At 43.4% G+C, this 22,761-nt stretch overlaps 1 protein-coding gene across 2 annotated transcripts in view; it reads right to left on the reverse strand.

Moving 5' to 3' along the window:
* Nucleotides 1-22,761, reverse strand: part of CCBE1 (collagen and calcium binding EGF domains 1) — a 253,017-nt gene that overhangs the window by 54,250 nt on the left and 176,006 nt on the right. The gene's annotated exons all lie outside the window — the stretch shown is intronic.

Genomic DNA, 22,761 nt, shown 5'->3' on the forward strand with positions numbered 1-22,761 from the left:
AACCTCTCCAAGATGCTATTTGCAAGAATAAGGGTCATGGCTTTTCTTTCTTGTTGTTTCCCTTTTGTTTTTATCTTTTCTGGCCTTTCATTCTTCCATTCTTTCCCCTTTTCTGTATTACATGGTACAGAAGGAATTAGGGGCTGGCAGGAGTAATGGATGGACTCAAAACAGTGCCTGGTACATGGTGTAACTTCAGTAATGTTTCTTGCACGAAATAATAATGATCTTTACCATCTTCTGCCCCAGGGGAGTGGAATTATTCAATTTTATCTGAAGTAAATAACACAGTCTCTTCTGTTTATGATGGAAAATCTGGAGACTCAACAATCTAGGCAACTTATTCAAGACTACTCAGTGATGCAGCTGAAACCGGAACCTAGTAGTCTGCTCAACAACCTGGACACCCTTTTCAGGCTAAGCCATTGTCCTAAGATAATTGTTTTATATTTCTGTTCAGTTATAACATAGGTCATTTTGTTTAGGAAGCCTGTCTGAATCGACATGATTAACAAATACAAAAATTGGGAGACAAATGGTCTCATGGTTATTGGCAACTGTTTGAAGTCAGGCAGACTTAAGTTTGAAACTCATTTTATGAATTGATGTAAGTTATATAAAAACTTACATCTCAGTTTCTCTTTATGCAAAATGGAATATCAATATGTATTTAGGGCTATTTTAAACATTAAGGAAACATATAAAGCCCCTAGTATAGTACCTGTTGTACAGTAAATGTTCAACAAAAGTTAGTACTGATAGTAGTATTTTTATCTTCTGTCTTCCCCTAACGTTGGCATTCAAGTATACTGAAATGAATATTTTTTAATAGTTATGATGGAACACTGTGAAATACTGGAATGCCTAAGATGAAAAAAATACATTAATTTACATTAAGTCAATAAGGAAGAACTGAACACCTGGACAAGTCACTGATAAAAATTGGAGGAAATACAAAGATAAAAAAAACCTTACACTATCATTGAAGACACAAAATGAAAGTGTTCAACAACAGCATGGTCTTTAAAAGGCACTCAGTCCATCAAAATTGCCAAAGGTAATTCCTGGTGTGGTCTGGGAATTGTTTGTGGAGTAGGATTTGTATCTTACAAGATGGATTAAACTTATCTAGACAGAGAAGAGAAAGGATAGCCATCAGGGCAGAAATGGGGCATGCATTAAAGCATGGAGCAGGGTTGGTTTCCTTGGCCTTAGGGATACTACACTTCATTTTTTGTAACATGGCAATAGAGGGCAGTGGTTATTAACTAGAGCAACCCTCTAACTGGGTAACCTCGGTGGTCATGCTCTGTACCATTCAATACTCTTCCCCCTCTAGGCTGAGAAGACTGCAAGGGGTACCAAATCCAAGGGCAGCAATCCAACCATCTCTCCCAAGCCAAAACAGTGAGCTGGACTAACCCCACACTCCAGGGCTCTAAGCTACCGAACATCCAGTGAATAAGCCAGTTAGCCACAGTAGCTACAGCTGAGACTCCAGCAGTTGAAAAAAGGTCTGGAGACCAAAATGAGCAAGCCAGCATTGTGAGGGAGCTGAAACTTGAGTGACGGGAGGAGAGGGTATTGGGTAAGACACATGGCTGCTCCTAGGGCTGCCTGGTTTTCTGGCAGCTTCGCAACTCTAACCCCATGTACCCTAACCACAATCCCCTTTATTATGATATTCAAGTGGTATTTCCGTTCTTTAAAAACAAGATCTTGTTCTTTTCCAGTTATCCTGGTAACAGACGAAAAGATCCAATTTTTGGAAATAGGTTTCTGATTTGGAGGTTAATCACAGGTGGGCTTTTCATGATTTCTGTGTGTTTTATCAAAAACACAAATTTCTCTGTTTCATGAATGGAAACCACTCCTGGGATGGTTCAAATATAAACACGTTTATTAGCCTGTAGATGTAGCCCTTGTCATTTGAGAATTGGATTTTGTCAATAACAGTTAAATGTCTGGGTGACTTTTGGCATTAATGAATTATTTACTGGTAACCTCAAGAAAAAGTTGGAGCCCAAGTGTAAACAACAAGAAACCAGCTGTACCAGGCAGAGCAAAGCCAATGGAAGAATGATAAAATGTGTTTCATAAATGAGAACACTTGCTTTAAGTGACAGGGAGGTTTTAGGGCCTTTGGCAAATTCAGTGCATAATTCATTGGCAGTGCCTTGGTGTTTTTCTGTTTTCTGTTTAGCTTTCCCTGGGATTATTTCCTTGCCCCCAGCCAAAAGGAATCCTTCTGTGGGTTCCATGAGAGAGAAGCAAATGATAGGGTTGATAAATAGATGCATTTCTGTTTCGTGCAATTGGCCACTCCTTGCTGTTCCATTATGAACAGATTTCTCTCCTCCAGATCTTTGAAATGCTTTCTAATCTGGTCTCCCCAAGTACTCTAAGGCCAAGTGGCACTCAGAAGTTGGAGAGTGCAATTTTTCTTCCTTATCCCAAGTATGTCATTTAAGATAAAGAGCAAATAGCACCCAGTGATTAAGCGATCTATGTAACCTTGAAAACTTGCCTAGGGGCTTTAGTGTCATTTGCTTATACACATCCCAAGCACTGCTAAAAAGTCTACTGACAGAGAAGTCCTTTCACTGAATTCTAGGCAACTGCTGAGCAATAGTTCAAGAGGGGAAGCGGGCAAAGTAAGAAGACACCACTCTTTAGGGCATCTGACTTAGGATGACTTTCAACTAAGAGGAGTAACTTTTTGGTGGAATTTCATGTACTATATTAAAGTGAAATATCCAGATATTGTGGTGGGAAGGATGCTTTTGTGGTAATGGAAGATGGTGGGAGTTGCTTTCTGAAATTTAGAAAATGAAACTCGGTAAGCAACTGTTTTCTGTAGGCAGGACAGTGGCCCACTGGACAAGATACAAGTTCAATACTGGGAAGATTTTGCATGCAGGAATATTCAGAAATAGCATCTATGTACAGCAGGAGAAACAGAGATTGAGAGGGGAGGAATTTTCTTATTTGTTCATTTGTCTGTTTTTTATTATTATTGAAATAATGAAAATGCTTTAATGATGACTGAAGTAATGAACACACAACTATGTGATTATACCAAATACCACTGATTGTACACTTTGGATAAATTCTATGTTTTATTAATATGTATCAATAAAACTGATTTGTTTAAAAAAAAAGAAAAAAAAAGATTTCGCACTCTTTCCAGGGACTGAGGTAGGTTTATGTGTGGTGGCAAAGGAGGGTCAAAGTCGTGGGAGTCCAGATGTAGATGAAAAGGGCCTTCCAAAGGAGCCACAGTTGCCATTTTTGGGCCAATATCTTCCCAGCGATTGGAGATCTTGGGGCCCTGGACCACCATGGAGAGGGATAGCAGGGGTCTTTATTATGGAATCAGGGTCCACTTTTCCTAGATGGCCCAATTCTACAAGGTCAAGCGTAGCCCTCTAGCAGGGGCTGCTCTGATTCAGAAATAACTCCCAGGTAGTAGTGAGAGGCTATCCAAAGAACCTGCTAGACCAATCACTGGTCCAAGGCCACCCCTTCAGTGCTGGCCAGAGGAAGGTCCCCTACTCAATTGTGTTGATGGACTATGTGCTGACGGGCAAGATCCAAAGTAGAAGGCTTTCCCGGAAGACACCTGAAGTAGCAGTTTCTCACCTTGTCAATCAGCCCTGGGAGATCACCATTGGTCAGAGCCTTCACCCCCCTTTCTGCATTTCCACCGTCAGGGAAGAAGCCTCTGACGGAAGGAACACAACATCCAGATGAGGGTATTCATTTCGCTTTGGCTTGCAGGCTTCTATTGAAGGGCATGGTGACTCTTGTCTGCCACGGTCTCCTGGGTACCTCTTTAGTAGCAGCCTGCTGGCAGGTGCAGCTCCACACACAAAGCTGGCTTGATCCAGCATCCTGCCAACGACACCCGCCCAAAGCAGTGTCCCAAAGAGGTGGTTCTGACTGCACCAAGACCATTTTCTAAACCCTGGCAAGGCAGTAGTGGTCAGGAGACAGGAAAATGGAAACAGCAGCAGCTAACACTTACTGCTCTCTCCCTGCACACCTGAGGTTTCTCTGATGGTGGCCTCCCAGAGCTGCGTCACAGGTGAGAAACTGCCACCTCGCAGGGGTTATTTAATTCTCACAACAACCAACAAGAGAGGTTCTACGATGATCCCCATTTTATAACTGAAGAGTGTCAGCTTAAGACTCTTGCCCCTGTGAAGAAGGGTTAGAGCCAGGATTTCTACCCCTAAAGTGGGAAGCACAGTGTCTGGCCCAGAACAGCTGCTCATTACAAACATCAGAATGAAAAGAAATGGAGCTGAGGACACACATAGCGCTGTCATCATCAGTGATCACGAAGTGCCAGGAGGCTCGCTGCATCGGCAATCTGATGGCCCTTGGGACCTCATGCCGGGCTCCTCCTTCCCTGTCCTCTCTGGGGACAGCATCACTCCCGTCCCATGGCTCAGGGGGGAGGGTGGGCACGGGAAGGTGGGTAGAGCCAGCCTATCCCTCCTAAGACACCAACCAGGATTGTGGGCAGTTAGGAAAACAGTGAGCTGCCAGGCTGAAAGTAAGAGAGATGAACTGCTCCAGAAACCTGCTGAGTTGTGGAGGGAAACCCCTCAAGTCTTCACCTGTTGAGTGGAAGTGTGGATGGCCCTCCCAGCTCCACCCCCAGCCCAGGGAACTGATTCTCCAAGTCTCAGCACAAATGTCTCTTCCTCCGTGACGCCTTCCCTGAATTCCTGTCCACCAGGAAGGATTTTGACTTCCTCTGAGCTTCTATTTCTTACTCTCTGGACCACTCTCACACTGTTTAGCGGGGAACAACAGTGGTTCTCAATCCAGGCTGTGAGATAGAAACAGCTAAGTAAATGTTTTTTTAAAAAGTGGAAAAAATACTTAGGTCCAGGCTGAACCTTGGAACAAATAAATCAGAAACCCTGAGGCTGGACCCAGGGAATCAACAGGTTTAAAATGCAGCCGGGATTGGCAACCCCAGCCAGAGTGCCTTGAAACGGGACCGTGTCCCTTTCTTCCACCAGGCTGGGGAGCTCCTCCAGGGCGAGGCCCTGGCCTTGTTTGGCACTGTCCCCAGGCCTTGCCCATCAAATGTCTGCTGAATGACTGTAAACGCTCCTTAAAATCTAAACCATCCCTTGCTGGGATGTGGGAACATGTTTTGCTTTTTGGGAAGGTACGAGTCACATGTGTGCTGTCCTCTGTTTTGGGGCTAGCCGAGAACATGATTTCCAAAAAAAATAATTTCTCCTGTGTTAACATCCCCAGAGAGGAAAGCTGTATCCTTGGTTATCTCCTGCTTTCAATTAGGGAGTCTTCAGCCAGATTCCTTTGTGTGCCTCTAAGGCCTGAGACTTGTAAATGGCACACTTTCAATTATTTATCTAAACAAAGGTGAGCCAGAGGGCAGCGCTCAACACTCACCCGGTGAACTTGAGCCCAACTCTGAGCCCTTGAAATTCTCAAGCTTATAAGACTTGGCTTTGTGGATCGTATTTCAAAAAAAAAAAGCACCCTAGATAGGAAACCGTAAATTCCATTTCAGAAGTGGAGGGCATGCCAGAGTGAAGCAGTGAGAACGCAGCACTCCTTGGCCGGCGGCGATCCTGTTGCTAGGCCACTTAAATCAAACAGTCATAACTCACTCGCAAGGAGGGAGACCACTGAATTGCTTCCAGTTTTGCGCTGTCTCTCCTGTCAAAAGGTGTAGAACATTCTATATCAGCAGTGAATAATAAATCCCCTTAAAAAGGAACAAAGACAGGGATAGGCGATTGTGAATTTAAGTAGAGAATAGCTGTCTGTCCGAGGAGGACAGGTTCCTGGCTTGCTGTCAGGGAGACAAATGGCCTGAGCGGTTTCTGTTTCATGGGGATGGGTTTGTACCTCTTGCCTCAAAGGACCAGCCCTGCGATGGGGCAGATGACAGAGAGCAAGAGATGAGAACGACGCCTGTGGAAATCACGTCCCTTGGTGTGCCATAAGCAGTCAGCTGCAGTGAAAGAGTAATTTGGGAAAGAGAAACCAGATGGAAGTCAGGACACCTGGGTCAACACAAGCTGAGTGGTAGTAACGACAGCTGTTATTTATTGAGTGCTCATTATTGGCCCAATCATCCAGCTGAGGGTCTAGACTATAGAATCATGAGAGGCATCCTTATCCAACTTGACAGATCAGGAGACCGAGGTTCAGAGAGGTTCAGCAGCTTGCCTAGGTCACACCACCAGTAAGAGGCAGGGCTGCGCTTTGCACCCAGATCTGTCTGACTCCAAAGCTGGGGCTCTCAGTCACACTGTTATACGACCTTGGGGCCTGGACCTGATGCTCGTAAATATTTCTGGAATCCACCTCTCTTTTCCATCCCTGCTGCCAAACTACCTGGGTTCTGTTCACTCTCCTTCACCATTTTTATAACCTCTTAATTCATCTTCTCGCCTCCAGTCTTGTCCTCCATCCCATCAACCTGCAAGTGTTTAAAAAATATCATCTATTTTATTACCCCATGTAACATCATCTCTTGGCTCCCCATTGCCTACAAGTCAAAGTCAAATCCCTTGCAAAGCACAAGTGCTCCCCCACCATCCTTCTGTCTTTCCTCCAGCACTCCCCACTGTGATCCACCTACTCCTACTATCTCAAGGTTTCTGGAAGGGCCCTGGCCTCCCCACCTTACTCTCCACCCATGGGACCAACTCAGCGGATCCCCTCTCTAAAACATTTGCAGTCTCCTTGTCGGTTCCCATTTGTTTACAGGTTGGTCTGTCCACACACACAGTGAGCTCACGGCAGGCAAGGGGCTTGTCTCACTCATCTTTGTGACTTCCCTAGCGTTTGGTGGACCGTAAGTGTGAAATAAGCGTTATGTGGATGACTCTCTCACTGACAGAATGAACAGAAACCAAAGTTGCAAAAATAAAAAAAGGATTACAGATTGCCGAATTTTTAACAACTGATTATATCTGAGGGTAATCCATCTGAACAATTCCCACGTTACCGTTGTATAGTTTTTACTTACCTCTGGAATCAGCATGAGAATTTAGATTTAAGAAATTAAATTCCAGCTAAATCTATGTTTTTTTGGACACTTTTGATTTATCCCACTCAAAAGTATTTTTCTCAGCCAACGTTTCTATTAGCAGTAGTAATATCTAATCCTAGAAAGTCTTTTTCTTTTTTTAGCCCAAGAGCGATTTTCTTGATTGAGGAGTCTGTTAATCATTATTGTTCTCACTTGTTTAAATGAAGAGTTTGTGCCTGGATTAAGCTGACCAGCATATGAAATTGGACATACTTTAGCAGTGACAGACAATTGCATTTTCTACCTTGTACCTCAGCACCGGGCAGACTCCAAGGCAAACACTCTTGAATCATAAGCTGCTGGACTCTGGGAGATTCTCCTGCCTTCCCCACTTGAAATGCACCTTATCTCACCTCTGTTCCTGCTTCAGTGATCTCATTTTCTCCTCCTCTTTGACACCTTCCTTAGCTCTCTGAGTCAAGCAGGAAGTGGCCTCCTCGCTCTGAATTTCTATAGCAATTTTCTCTCTGACCCTGTCAAGGTTGCATAAAGCAAATCATAGTGGAAAGGGTCCTGCAGTGGGAGGCAAAAAAACCCTGGGCCATCAGAAACCTGTGCCGCAAATGCCTCCCCTGTCCCTGGGCCTCGGTTTCCTCACTGCAAAGTAAGGGAGTTGGGCTAATGGGTAGAGGACTTCTGGGCTTACTTCCAGCTCTAAATTTCTATGAAAAATGTCAGCTATCTTGGTAATATTTGAATGCTCCCTAGTGGAGTGCTGGAAGTGGGAATGTATAGACCTTTGGGCCACATTCAAACTATTAAAACTTGGTAACAATTATTTGGATGTTATTTTCTTCATTTTACAAAGGGCCACATGACATCATCTTCAAACTAAACATAAAATCAAAAGATGGCCCAGTATGATAGCTATATTCAACACATTGCCAAATGTTGATCATGAGCAAGTTGGGTTATCACAATTGTCCACAGACAAAGAAATACACACCCAGGAAAAACCACTCACCCGTTCCTTTCACCAGTGATCAAGTAGTGTGAATTCAAGGCAGGGTGCTTTAGATTAGCCAAATGTACATCCCTCAACATGTGCAAAACAGATGCTTAAATCTGATTTTCCTTAGGATGAGTTTTAAACTTTAAGAGATTTGGCAAGAGAAAGAGACTTGAGAATCAGCATTTTTCTTACTGAACTACACAATTTCATATCTTCTAAAATAATTTATAAAGACATGTTAAAATGAGGACAAAACAACAAAGTCCATTAGTGGAAAGGAAAAACAAATACAGTAGAAATTCAGGCTAAAGAAAGCTTCTATATTTGAGCACTGTATGTAGTGCTAATTGTCCTGGCTGCTGAGTCCCCAAAATGGAGATACAATGGGTTGCTTGGACTATAGGTTTATAATGAAGGTAAGAAATTTACTGAAAGGATGTTCATCATTCAGAGTCCCAACTGGAAATTGAGGCAATCTCAGATTAGGATAATCCAAGGACAGTAACCTACAGATACATGGATAGGATGCAGGGACCGACCAGGGGAAGTGCAGGGACTCAGGGCTGGTGTGGTGGGGTTGCTGCCCTCCCACATATTAAGGGGTGAAAAGAGGGGCTGGTCACTGAGCCCACAAAAAGCTGTGAGAACAGCGACCTCAGTCAAGGGACAGAGGCAGCCTGAGGCAACCTTGAAGGGGAGGGCCAGAGGACCCCAGGCCCTGACCTTGTTCCCTTTCCCTCCCTCCAATCTCCAGCTAGCTGCACCCGACATGAAGCTGCCAGGACAGAGAGTAGGCTCTAGAAGAGTGCAAAGTATACACAGAAGGGCCAACAGGAGCTACCAAATCACCCTGGGATGATAAAACGGAAAAGCATCAGGCTAAATCTTTCCTTCCCTTAAAGTGACTCTTCCTCTCACCAGAAATAAGAGAGGATGCAGACCTCGTCAGTCTCTTTCTCCTGACAGGGTCTTCTTCTCCAGTCCTCTTTAATGGGGGTTTCTAGCCAAGCCTCCCTCCTTACTGTAACAATGATTTCCATGTCTATGTTCTTAGCCCAACCTCACATTCCATCTCAAGTCCCGCTGCCCAGCGACCCTGGGAAATCTTCAAGATAGTTCATAACCTTAACACATAAAGTCAAAACGTCTGAAAATGAACCATATCCTCTTCTTTCCAACACCAGCATTCCCTTTGAAATTCCTCATCTCATTTCTCTAAGCCATTTCAGCTTAAACCTCACATTCATTCCTTGGACTTCAAGCCCCATCAGTTTTAATAAAGGAATTGTGCTCATGTGCACCCTTGCCCTCCATTTCTACAACTGCCACCACTTGAATCTAGGCCACATAGCTATACCTGGATATTGGCAAATTCTAAGTTGGCTTTCACAACTCCAAGTTCTTGGCTCTTTCAGCCTTGCTGTAGTCAAGGGATTGTTGCCTTCTTCATCATTCTTCATGCCATGTCCATGTTCAAATTCTTCAATGACCCCGTCTACCCTCATCTTCTTCCTTGTCAGATCCATAATTCTCTCCCTGGCTTCTGAGGATCTTCACATTTCAACTCTACTTTGTCAACTTTATTTCCTGTCATGTTTCAACAAGAACTTCTGCCCATGGCCAGGTGGCTTCCTTTGCTGTCTTGTCTTTATGCCATGGTCATGCTCATGCCTGTTCCTTCACCCACTATGAGAGGAGTTGTTGATGTTCCGTACACCAGGTTCTACGACTAATCCACTGAACAGAAAGCCTCTGCCAAACCTCTTACCCTGTGGCAGTATTTGCAGTCAATATTCCTTTGTGATCAGTAGTAAAATACACCTGATTATAACCCTTTACATCTTTCCTTATATCCTTCTTTTCACGATTAATCTGCAAGTCATGTGTTATGGAAGCTTGTGTTTCTCTAGGGCAGGGAAGATATTGTATCACAGTGAAGAAGAGCGTGGCTTTGGAGTCAGGCAGACTTAAGTTAGAAATCCAGCCTGGCCATCAACTTGTCTGTGTGCCTCAGACTGCAATTCTGTAAAACGGCAGTTTGAAATTTGCTCTGTGGTGTCATTGTGAAGATAAGAAGAGATAATTTATGCAAAACACCTAGGCAGTACACGTACCTAATGTAGGCAAAACATGAAGCTCTTAATCATATGAACAATGAACAGCAAAGTCACGGGACATCAACTCCAGGCCAGTAAGTGACTATACTTTTTACCACTTGCAGCCCAGATATGGACAGTTGTTTGTTGGGTTATTTTCTCTACTTCCATTCCTCTTGTCTTCTTAAAGGTGACATTTTTGCTCAGTCCTGCTGTGTCTGAGAAGGAGTATAAATGAGCTTCCAGACCATGTTTTTCCCCCAAACAACCAAACCTGGGATCACTGGCTTCTGTGGATCCCAAACTGTGTGTCCTCAACAAATAGACTCTTTGACAAACTGGTCACAGTAGGTACTATTTTGTTAACTTCATATTTATCAACACTGATAGCTGCTTCTTGGGCAATGCTTATGGTCGATAAGATAAAAAGCTAATAGAAAGCCTACCTAGGAAAAGGTACAAAAATGAATGAAAACTTATATGGAAGAGCTGCAGCGGATAGCAATCCAGTCGTATCAAGAAGAATGTGAATGATGCTATCTAGCGATTAACTGCTATCACAAAATACATAAAGCAAAATCTCGGCAATTATATTCTTATGCTTATGGCTGTACAGGCGTGATGAATATTAAGAAAATGCTAACATTTGTATTTTGGATATAATTAGCATAAGGTAAAAAAATAAAAGGAAAGGAGAGAAGGAAAACATAATGTAGTCCTTGACCAGAACCCCTAATGGGCACACACGGAAACAATGAGAGATTTTGGACACATTTGAATCTAGCACATTTCTTAGGTTCACAGCAGCCCACCACACAAAAGAGAAAATTCAGGGCCTAGTGGAAACAAGCCATATTTATACAGGAAGGGATTAGGAAAAAAAAATTACTTCATGCGTGCTCTCTAATGACCTTCCTGAAATCCAGATGGTTCTTTCACTCTGAAAAGTACTTTTAGGTAGAGCTGTTTTATTGAAAATCTTTATTAATGAGCTGGGTGAGAAAAGGAATTAAGTGACCTAACCTGTTTTCAAAGAGATGGCATGGTGCCTGCCTCAGGGGAAGTCTAGGGAACGAGTGACTGTGCACAATGTGTTGTGTAAGGATGCTGGGCTGCCAGAGGCGGAGAGCCAGCAGAAAAACCAGTCAACCCAAACACCAGGCCGCAGCGATGCCGGGAGTTCAAATTGTGAAATGTGAGCCCTCGTCGCCACAGAGCCCCGAAGCTTCCAACACTGGGGAGCCTCGCATGGGAAACATCACCCTCCTCTTCTTTGACTGTGAAAGGCAAATAAACCCTGGGATCAGCGCCACTTTCCTTGCAGAGACAACCAGGCATTCTGCAATGGCCATTGATCTTGGCGGCCAAGTGAATGGCAGAGAATGCTGGGGCCATTTGCCGTATTTTGTTGTGTGTGAGTTCTGCGGGTAGGGCGATGCACTGATCAGGGTTTAATTTGATTTGCTCCAGTCTATTCCAACCCTCTCTCTGCCTTTAGTCCAAACGCTCCTCAATCTCATCTAATTTCTTTCCTTACCACCTATATGGGAACATCTTCCTTGTTTACAGGGCAATCTTCTAAAAACATAATTGACTCCTGTGCTCCCCCCTCCCTGCAGTGGCATCCCACTGCACACAGAATAAAATTCAAGTGCCCTGCCATTGCCTGCAGAGCCCCATGGGATTGGGCCCTGCATTCCTCTTTGGACAGTACCTCCTCCCTGCTTTGCTGTCCTGCAGCCACAAGGCTCATTTCTGTCTCCCCTCTCTCTACCGCCAGGCTGCATCTGCTCTTGGGGTCCTTATTCTTAGGGAGAGATGGCTGAAAGGTACAGTCTTAAGGCAAGTGTGAATTAAAAGATCCGTGGAGAATGCTGCTATATTTATGGACCGGTCACCTACCACTTAAATAAAGATATGCTTGCTATGCAAATGCAGCCTCAAGCCAGACCCTTCCTCCCTGCAAACCAGATTCCTGCGCCTCTGCTGCTGCTGTTTAGAATTCTGCAGCCTCCACTGATGAGGTTACTATATTTCACTGAACCCGAGACATCATCAACCATAAGATGTGCCATTATTTTACATAACACAAATTGTTTTTTAAAAAGTTGCCAATTAAACTCTGACAGAATGCTTCATTTCCAGTGAATTCCTTTTATACTTATTCCAAAAATTCTTCTAATCCTAATTAGAAACAGATAATCATATGTTGCATGCATGCTTACATACAAAGCTTTCAAGCAAAACAGACTGGCTAAGAGAGTCAAAACTTCACATATGGAGCGTGACTCTTCTGAATCGCTTTTTAACCTACGAGGCAGCAGTTTCTGTGCTTTATCACAAAACATCATCCATCATGCCATAGGAGCATTTTTAAAAGAGCCCATAAAAATTCCAGGTCATTAGCACTAGCCTTGCAAGCTGGCTCTGTGAGGGCACTGGGCTAAGCTACCTGTGACTCCTGCTCAGGGAATGCTGCTGAGGTCACGTGGTTCACCACCTGCCCACAACCTTTTGGCTTTTAGGGGTGAATGGAGAGTTTTGGTTCTGTCTTCAGGAGTTTCTTAACAACACCCTTGCACCCTTCAGGCCAGTTTTGATGCATGTTTGTTCTCTGTTTGTCCCCTTGCAGACACTGACAACTATATCCTGACTGCTGTTTGGCTAACAGTGAATGAAGGCTACATCCTAAGTTCTAAGATGTTCAAATGCAAAAATATCCATATATTTTAGAATAGCATGGGTAATAATGAATATTGTTTTATTTTAGTTCAAGGGAACTTGACCCCTCATAGCACCCAAAAAGGTCCCCTCCATTGCCTCCCAATTCAGAACCCCTCCCTCCCACCGTCAGGGGACATCAGCCTTGAAGGAACCCACTGATCAGCTGGACCGAGCCAATCAAATCCACTGTAGAGTTTAAATTGAAAGATAAGAGCTGGATGTCTTCAGTTAGCTGTGGGGAACAGAGCTGAGGGATAACTGATTCTAAGTCTGGGGTAGTCCTTTGGGGGCTAGTATAAGTTGAACATGTATAGGAAAATGGCCAAAAGGAAGAGACATTTCTAGAATGGTTGCTATAAGAAAAAATTACAGGTGTTGGAGAGGATGTGGAGAAATAGGAACACTCATTGTTGGGAGGAATATAAAATAGTGCAGGCACTGTGGAAGTTACATATAGAATTACCACATAACATGGCAATCCCATTTCTAGGTATATACCCAGAAGAATTGAAAGCAGGGACATGAACAGATATTTGCATACCAATGTTCATAGTGGCATCATTCATCATTGCCAAAGATGAAAGCAATCCAAACGTCCATCAACAGATGAACGGATAAACAAAATGTGGTTTACACATACAAGGGAATATTATTCAGCCATAAAAAGGAATGAAGTTCTGATATATGTGACAACATGAATGAGCCTTGAAGACATCATGGTTAGTCAAATAAGGTGGATACTCAAAGGACAAATATGAGTTCACCGATACAATAATGAGAATAAGCAAACTCCGAGTCAGAAACTGGAATACAGGTTACCAGGGGTCAGGGGGGGAGCAGGGAATGGGGGACTTAATGCTTAAATTGTACAGAGTTTCTGTTTGTGTTGATGGACAGGTTTTGATAAAGGATGGTGGTGATGGTAGCACAACACTGAAAATGTAATTAATACCACTGAATTATATATTTGAATGGGGTTAAATAGGGGAAATTTTAGGTTGCATGTATGTTACTAGAATAAAAATGTAAAAAACCCCATAGGACTGTACAACACAGTGAACCCTAATATAAACAATGGGTTAGAGGTAATGGTATAATTATAAAACATTCTTTCATCAGTTTTAACAAAAGTACCATTCTAAAGCAAGGTGTTAATAAGGAAGTATATGTGAACTTTGTACTTCCTGTATTATTTTTCTATAAACCTATAACTTCGTTAATAAAAATAAATTACCAAAAGGAAAAAGAAACCAAAAGGAAGAGGCAGAATGAAATAAACTCAGAGAGAAGCCATAATGCAAGAAAACAAATGTGAAAAGAGGCAGAGAAAGAAAATTTAATCTTTAACTTTTCAGTCCTTGCTCTTACGAGGCAGAGAAAGTAACTCTAATCACCACCTTTGCAATCCTTGCTCATGGGAGGCTTGGACATACGTTACAGCGGCCTTTTTAGTGGTGGTCCCTCTGCAGCCTTATAATTAACGCCCATTTTCACCCATTTTCTACATTGGTTTCTGCTTCTGGCAACCAGAAGAGCTATGATGGTGCAAGTTTGAAACTCCTGCGTCATGAGACAGAACCGCAGGAACCTGCGGGGCACTGGGCTCTTTCCTGGGAAAAAAGCGGATGGGAAGAGGTGGCATCCTTGCATGCTGCTGGCAGGCCTTGCCAGAAAAGAGCCCAGAGCGCCACATCCACAACGGGGGTCCCCTTTCCCAGGGACATGCCCCGAGTCCTGCTCCTAGGAATGGCATTCTTTCTGCTAGGTGGGAATAGGCTCCCCTCTCTTTGAGGGAAAAAATAAGCAATTTTGTGAGAGGTGGTGGTGAATAGGTCCCTCAGTGAGGAAAAGAACAGGCCTTCAGCTCTGATGGGAGGAGCAGAGGAGTAAGATAACAAGAGTTCCCTCCTTCTCTGGCTCTGGGTCCCCTCCTCCACCCAGAGGCCAAGGGCCTGGAGAGGGGAGAGCATCTGGACTCCTCCAAGCTGAAGCCAGAGCTTCCCCCTTATGACAGGAGATTGGGGTGGGGGTGGAGGGCGGGGAAAGCAAATGAGACTACTTTGAAGGGGGGGGATGAGGTTTGCATGTTTAAGAGAATTGTAAAGGGGGGTGGTGTTAATATTGGGGAGAAGTTGAGGGAAGCAATTAGTCAAGAGTGAAGGGAGCATCAGATATTGAAGGGCCTTTTGGTCTGGCTTCCTAGGGAAGTCCAAATTCTAACTGTTCTTCCTTCTTGGTGATTTACTGCTAAGGCTCTCCAGCTCTAACTTGACTAAAGGACTTCTGACATATACGACAGCCAGGTGCTGAGTCAGTGGAGCTGGGTGGGACAGGCAGCCTGCTACCTCAGTTCTGTCAAGCAGGGGGAGTGGGCAGCCCCGTGGGCTGGGCACAGAGCTAGTGGGAATGATCCATCTCCAAGCCAAGGGATGGCAAGGAGGCCAGCAAACCCCAGAAGCTGGAAGCAGCAAGGAAGGAGTCTCACCTGTAGGTTTCAGGGTGTGTGTGGCCCGGCCAAAACTTTGATTTTGGATGTCTAGCCCTCAGGACTGTGAGACAAATTTGTGTTTCTCTAAGCCACCTAGTGTGTGTTACTTTGTTACCCTGAGAAGTGAAGGCATCCTATAAGTTGGCAAAGGCTACCCTTTGAGAGAAAAAAGGGAGAGGTGTAGCACCGTGTAGGTTGTAGAGTCTTATCTTAAACAGAATTATGAACCCGTATTAGAGATAAGGAAACTGAGGCTCAGAGCTGGGGCTCAGACTGAGGTGTGACTGGTTCTAAGCCCCCACTTTTTCTCATAGGCCACACCATCTTCCTGGGAGTAGGGAGAGGGTCGACTCCCTCCTGCTCTGTGGCAGCTGAGGGAGTGAGGAATTGCCCAGCGATGCTGACCTCCAGCAGGAAACTTCCGCTTACAGAGTAGGGACAGTGGTAACCAGCGCACAACAGTAGTATTATCCCCTCCTTACATGGGGCCATCCCTTTATGATCCACTTCAAAGAACTTTCTTACCCTACACTGCTCGCCTGGGCCAAATTAGCTGGTAAGTTCTTCGAGGGAGGGACTGCTGCTTCATCTTTTCCAGAACTGAGCAGATGCTAGACACAGTACACAGTGGCATTTAATTAGTGCTGATTACCACGTCTGGACTCCTGGGGGTTCCCTTACATGGCCCGGCAGGCAATCGACAGGCGGAGCTCCCGGTGAGGTAATCTGAGAGCGGAGGTCTCGCTCTTTTGATCTTTGTTTTCCTGCAGGGCAGCCTTTGGGGTAGCCAAGATGTGTGACCTGTCAGGCTCATTCCCCTTGGAAAGCCACGAGTGACATTTTCAGCTGGCTCAGGCCCTAAGGTTGGAACTGAGTGCGTGTGAGGGTAGCTTCTGGCTAGGACTTTGTTTTTTATGGAATACAGACTTCCCTTGGGGAATTCAGGCATGTTTTCTCTTAAAAAAAAAAAAAAAAAGGGCTGAAAGGCGGCAGCCCTAATCTAAGTGGCATCTGGTGACTTTAAAGAACAAACACTTAATCCTCACCCCAGAGCGCCCTTTGCCATGACACAGAATGCCTTTTGGTTTCAATCAAAACATAATGGAAAAAGGCATCCGTTTTAGCATATACATTTTGTTTTGGCCACAGTTCCTTATTTTTTTTTTTCCCCAGTGGTAGTTAATAAATCTCTGTAATCCCAATAGCTGACCCTGCTGATCACGGCTCAGCCGTACTGATGGGTGGCGGCGCCTGAAATTACAATAACCATGGGGCCAGGTTCAAATACACATGGTTTTGCTTTTATGTTTGCAAAGCTCAGAAGCAGGAAGCTCTGATATTTATTTTACTTTGTAAATGTATGCATGTTTTAGCTTTCTCCAAAGGTGATATAAAGTAATATAAAGGGACACATAAAATATAAGAAAGCAAGAATTAGAAGTGGGGAGTAAAAGAAAAAATAGGAAGATAGAGCAGAACTAAAATGACCCAAAGTCCAAATGCAAACCATTATAACTACATGTGGTCAAGTGATGAACCCTACCCAGTGTTTGCTTCTAAGGTTTTCCAGCCTGCACTGTAGTTAACACAAGTAAAAATGATGTTTAAAGACCAATTGTTTAGGAATACACATAATGGATCTTAATAATAAAAACAGCAACTACTTATTAAGTACCTACCATGTGCCACCCATAGACATGCCACTAAACATTTATTCTATCCAAAAGAGGGATTTAAGTCTTTTGTGGAGGGTCTTTTTTCTTTCTTTTTTAAAGATTTATTTTAAATTTATTTCTCTCCCCTCCCCACCCGCCACTGTCTGCTCTCTATGTCCATTCACTGTGTGTTCTTCTGTGTCCGTTTGTATTCTTGTCAGCGGCACCAGGAATCTGTGTCTTTTTGTTGCATCATCCTGCTGCATCAGTTCTCCATGTGTGCGGCCCCACTCCTGGGCAAGCCATGCTTTTTTTTGCACAGGGCAGCTCTCCTTATGGGGCATTCTCCTTGTGCGTGGGGCTCCCGTATGTGAGGGACACTCCCTCATGGTACGGCACTCCTTGCACACATCATCACTGTGCATGGGCCAGCTAACCACATGGGTCAGGATGGTAGGTGGATACTCTATCAGTTGAGCCAAATCTGCTTCCCATTGTGGAGGGCCTTGAACAGCAATCTGCCCATAAACAGTCCCCTTGCCAAACTGGGCTATTAAGACTGTCCTCCACCAGGGTCTATTTTAGGTCTTCTCAGCACTACTCTGTTCCAAGTTTCTGAGGTGGGCAACTCATGGTGTTCTGATTCTATCTTTGAGGAGTAATTCATTATTGGGAATTTCTACAGAGCTCTTCCTGAGGGACAGCTCATCTTTGAAGCAGTTGAGATTAGAAAGCCAAGGTAATCTTTAAGTTTGATGAAAATTAAATAGTAAAAATAGATCCTTTGGGGACAAACATTACCCTAAAAATTGTGCTGGTTCCAAGTGATTTACAGATTCAATGCAAACCCAATCAAAATTCTAACAGCCTTCTTTGCAGAAATGGAAAATACAACCATAAAATAAATATGGAAGGGTAAGCGACTTTGAATAGCTAAGAGCATCTTGAAAAAGAAGAATGTAGTTGGGAGGACTCACACTTCCTGATTTTAAAACTTATTAAAAAGCAACAGTAATCAAAACAGCATGGTTCTGGCACATGGAGAGACATACAGACCAATGGAATCAAATTGAGAGTTCAGAAATAAACCCTCACATCTACAGCCAATTGATTTTGGACAAGGGCAACAAATTCACTTAATGGGGAAATGAATAGTTTATTCAATAAATGGTGCTGGGAAAACTGGATGTCCATAAGCAAAAGAATGATTGTGGACCCCTACCTCACACCATATGCCAGAATGAACTCAAAATGGATGTAAGACCTAAATGTAGGAACCAAAACCAGCAAACTCCTAGAAGAAAACACAGGGAAGCATCTTCAGGACCTTGTGTCAGCAATGGTTTCTTAGACTTTACAGCAAAACCATGAGCAACAAAAGAAAAATAAGATCAGTGGAGCTTCATCAAAATGAAAAACTTTTGTGCAAAGGACTTCATCATGAAAATAAAAAGACAACCTACAGAATGTGAGAAAATATCTGGAAACCACATATTCACTAAGGGTTCAATATTCAGAATATATAAAGAAATCCTGTAACTCAACAACAAGACAACAAACAATCCAACTTAAAAGTATACAAAAGCTTGAACTGCCACTTCTCCAAAGATTTACAAATGGCCAACGAACACATGAAAAGATGCTCAGTGTCATTTGGGGCATGCGAATTAAAACCACCATGAGGTACCATTTCACATCCATTAGAATGGCTACTTTAAAAAATAAACAGAAAATAAGTGCTGAAGGGGATGCGGAAAAATAGGAACACTCATTCACCACTGATGAGAATGTAAAATGGAATAATTGCTGTGGAAAAGTTTGGCAGTTCCACAGAAAGTTAGGTATAGAATTATCTTATGACCTGGCAATACCACTTCTAGGTATGTGCCCAAAAGAATTGAAAGCAGTGACTCAACAGACGTTTGCGCACCAATGTTCACAGCATAATTCACAATTGTCAAAGGACGAAGGCACCCCAAGGGTCCACCAACAGAAGAATGGATATACAAAATGTAGTATATACATACAAGGGAGTATTATTCAACTGTAAAAAGGAATAAGGTTCTGAATCATGCAATGAACCTTAAAGACATCATGTTGAGTTAAACAGCCAGACACAAAAGGATATTGTATGAGGTTACTGATTTGAAATAATTAGAAAAAGCAAATTCATAGTCAGAAACTAGAATAAAGGTTACCAGGGGCCAGGGTGGGGACAGGAAATGGGGAGTTAATGCTTAATTAGGATGGGTTTCTGTTTGGAGTGATGGAAAAATTTTGTTAATGGATGTTGGTGATGGTAGCATAATATTGTGAATGGGATTAACATCACAAATTGTATATTTGAATGTGATTCAAAGGGAAATTTTAGGTTGTATATATGTTACCAGAATAACAATTTTTTAAAACTATAGGACTACAGTGAACCTGAATATAAACTAAGAACCATAGTTAACAGTATAATTACTATATAACAATACTGTTTCATTAATTGTGACAAAGTTACCAGACTAATACAAATGTTAATAAGAGGGAAAACTGCATGTGTATGGGGATGGTGTTAGATGGGAACCCAGTATCTTCTGCATGGTTTTTCTATAAACCTTCAATTTCTCTGATAAAAACAAATATATACATAGTGGAAAAGTATTTTGCTGGTTCTGTGTTGGTTTCCTTAGATCTCTGTTTAGAGGGAGGCAGTAGAGAAGAGTGGCTGAGGTGTTGACTACCTACGTTCAAATCCTGCTTCTGCCACTCTCCAGTTGTGACTTAGATAATTTAACTTCTCAGAGGCTCAGCCTCCTCATCTGCAAAATGGGCATCATGGGAGGATCTACTTTATAAAGAGAAGGGGAGAGTGAATGGGTTAACTCAAGTAAAGCTTCAGCATCGTTCCTGCCATATCTTGGTGCTCAATAGCATTGGTGTTTTTTGCCTCTAACCTGGCAAAGCACAAATTACCCTTATTCTGAGTGGCCACGTTGACAAAGACAGAACTTCCTCTTCAGACAAATCTCTACCTTTTCTCTCTTCTGCCTGGACTGCATATCTGCAACTCTTCATTAAGGCTGACGGATAACAAAGAGCCAGGGAAAATGAGAAGGGCCAGCAAACCTGTCAAGCAGCCCGATAGCTGCAGTGTTTGTTGTTGCAACGGTACCTTGGGGACAGCTGCAGGTCATTAACATTCCACTGAGGGGGGTAAAATGAGGAGATGGGGAACGGGAGCAGGGAGTCACCAAGGTTTATCGCTGTTTACTCTCCTGTTATGACGCATCTTCAGGGTTCTGTTTTGCTTCTTAAGAGAGGTTTTGGCTCGTCACTACAGACCTTCCTGACTTGCTAACCAAGTTTATATTTAATTAGTTTTCACTTTGTGACCCTGAAGCTTTGGAGGCCAGTCCTCCATCCTCTTGGGCAGGACTCTAGCTGGCCCAACAAGGGGAAAGTGTTAGGAGTGTAAAATAGCATGCAGGGTGTTGTATGTCACACTGAGGACATACTCGTTAAGTGTCTGCAATTGCTGTCCACACTACGATGTGCCAGAAGAGAAAGTCTATGTCCAAGCCAATTATTTTCTCACCCGGATCTTCCTTGGAAAGCACCCTTCTCTCCTAGCAATATCTAGTGTTCAGGTCATTTGGAATAAATCAAATACTGATTAAGCTTCCCAGCACCGGCCAGGACATTTGAATACCACTCTTTTTTTTCTGGCACTTTCCCCCATATCCTTAAGTTTGAACTATACAAAGATAGAAGTTAACTAAACCGAAAAGGCACATTTTTCCATGGCAGGTGGCACAGGCTATTGAAGATGAGATTCTTGTACTATACAAATCATTTAAACACTACATTCCTATTTCCTCATTTTTGCAAAAAGTGGGAATAGACTAGACTGCCAAGGCCCTTTTCAAGCAGAGAATGCTGAGAGAACAGGGCATAAACTGGTTGGTATTACTTCCAATTAATTCATTTGTTCACCCATGATGAAGTTCTTCTTCATTGCTGCTGTCAGTACTCATAAGGAATTCTGGGTAGTTGGAGTTCTTGGAATATTCGATTTAGCTACCTTGACAGCCAGGTTCTCTTTTACATACACCCTAAATCAAAGCCCATGGACTGCCCTATTACACATCATTATCTTGTTTGTGACCTGCCACGTGTCCTTGGGGCTGCAAAGCCCTGTGCACACGGGAGATCCCATCTTAAGACTGGGTGTGTGTGCACTGGCTAGGTTAGGCCACCTTCTGTCTCTTCCTAGATTCATTTATAAGTTTCACTCAGAACCAGCTCTTCCCAACAGCAAGGAAGCAATGAAGAGAGTTCTCAGAGCATTCCATAATTCTATTGGTCATTAGCAGTTAGGATGACAGGGGGTTCAGAAGCAAGGCCAGTAAGAGTCATGTTTCTTGAGTTTGGAAGAGATGAGGGATCTCTCACAAGGCTCAGCATGCCCACGAGTGTTGGGGCGGGGGTGTGCAGCTGCTGGCGTCACTGTCCGTGGTTCTGAACCCAGCAGACCGGTCTTTTCCTTGGGAAGTTGGGTGGAGGGAAGTTGCTCTCCTGGTACTAAGCCTGTGATCAGTGTCACGAGAAAGGAGAAGACAACAATCTCTGGGTTTGGCCATAAAACAGTAGGATCAAAGGAGCCTTGGGATCTGATCCCCGCCAGTGGTTTGACATTTTTTCTGAGGATACACTCACAGTGGCTTTATCAAACAATTTTACAAGAGTACAGTAAGTACAATAAGCCTCCCCTCCAGAGGGCTTCTCAGGATGTTGGATTGGAGTCAGTATGCAATACTACAATTCACATTCCATGCTCACCCTGTATCAGTCACTGTTCTAATCACTTCATACATTAACTCAGCGAGTCTGCACAAGAGATAGGGCATATTTTCATTATCCTCATTTCATAGAAACAGAAATTGAGGTACAGAGAGCTTACATGGCTAAGAATCCCTCCCATAGTCAGTAAGCAACAGAGGCTGAATTCGAATCCAGGAAGGCTTGACTCCAGAGTTTAGCCTCTAAAATGTTACCTGGACTGCTGCTGTGTATAGTTTGAAAAAGTCCCTCAAGTAACTCTGATTAAACTTCCATCCTCAATTAAGAATTCTGCTCCTGGCATTATCCTATGTGTGTGAACTAATTCACTTCCATGTTCAAAATCTTTAGCCACCTTCACAGGAGATTGATCTTTTTTGAGCACTTCTCACCAGCCATCACATTGGGTCGTTTGGGACACTGAGCATGTGGGAAATCTAGATTTTGCTGCAGCATTACCCTGAAACCCTCTCCACATAAACTGCCCATCTGAAGCCTTAAGCCTTAGACCATATCTCCAGAGGGTTGACATCTGCTGCGGGGAGCCCTGCTCCTCACCCCCACTTTGTTAACTTGCCTTCATGCTGTGGCATTTGGGACCATGAACGGCCACAAACACAGCTGTGGATGATTCCTGTCTCAGGGGGATTGGGAAGGTAACTGCAGAGGAGACTCTTCAACCCCTGCCCCTTCCTTGACTTGAAGAGCAGTTGCCCTCTTGGGAAATGAGAATTCATATCATCAGAGTTATCTTAAAAAGCTATCTTTCTTTTTTCAAAACCATTACCATCACTCTGGGGAGAATTTCTGAAGTTCCTTTCTTTGCATGACTTATGTGTTTAAATTGAGTGAATGTATCATATTACATGGTCCTGGAGGAAGAAAAAATAATTACTTATTAGATATTTATATGTATGTATACATATATG

Source organism: Dasypus novemcinctus, chromosome 16 (assembly GCF_030445035.2).
Source record: "Dasypus novemcinctus isolate mDasNov1 chromosome 16, mDasNov1.1.hap2, whole genome shotgun sequence".
Taxonomy (NCBI): domain Eukaryota; kingdom Metazoa; phylum Chordata; class Mammalia; order Cingulata; family Dasypodidae; genus Dasypus; species Dasypus novemcinctus.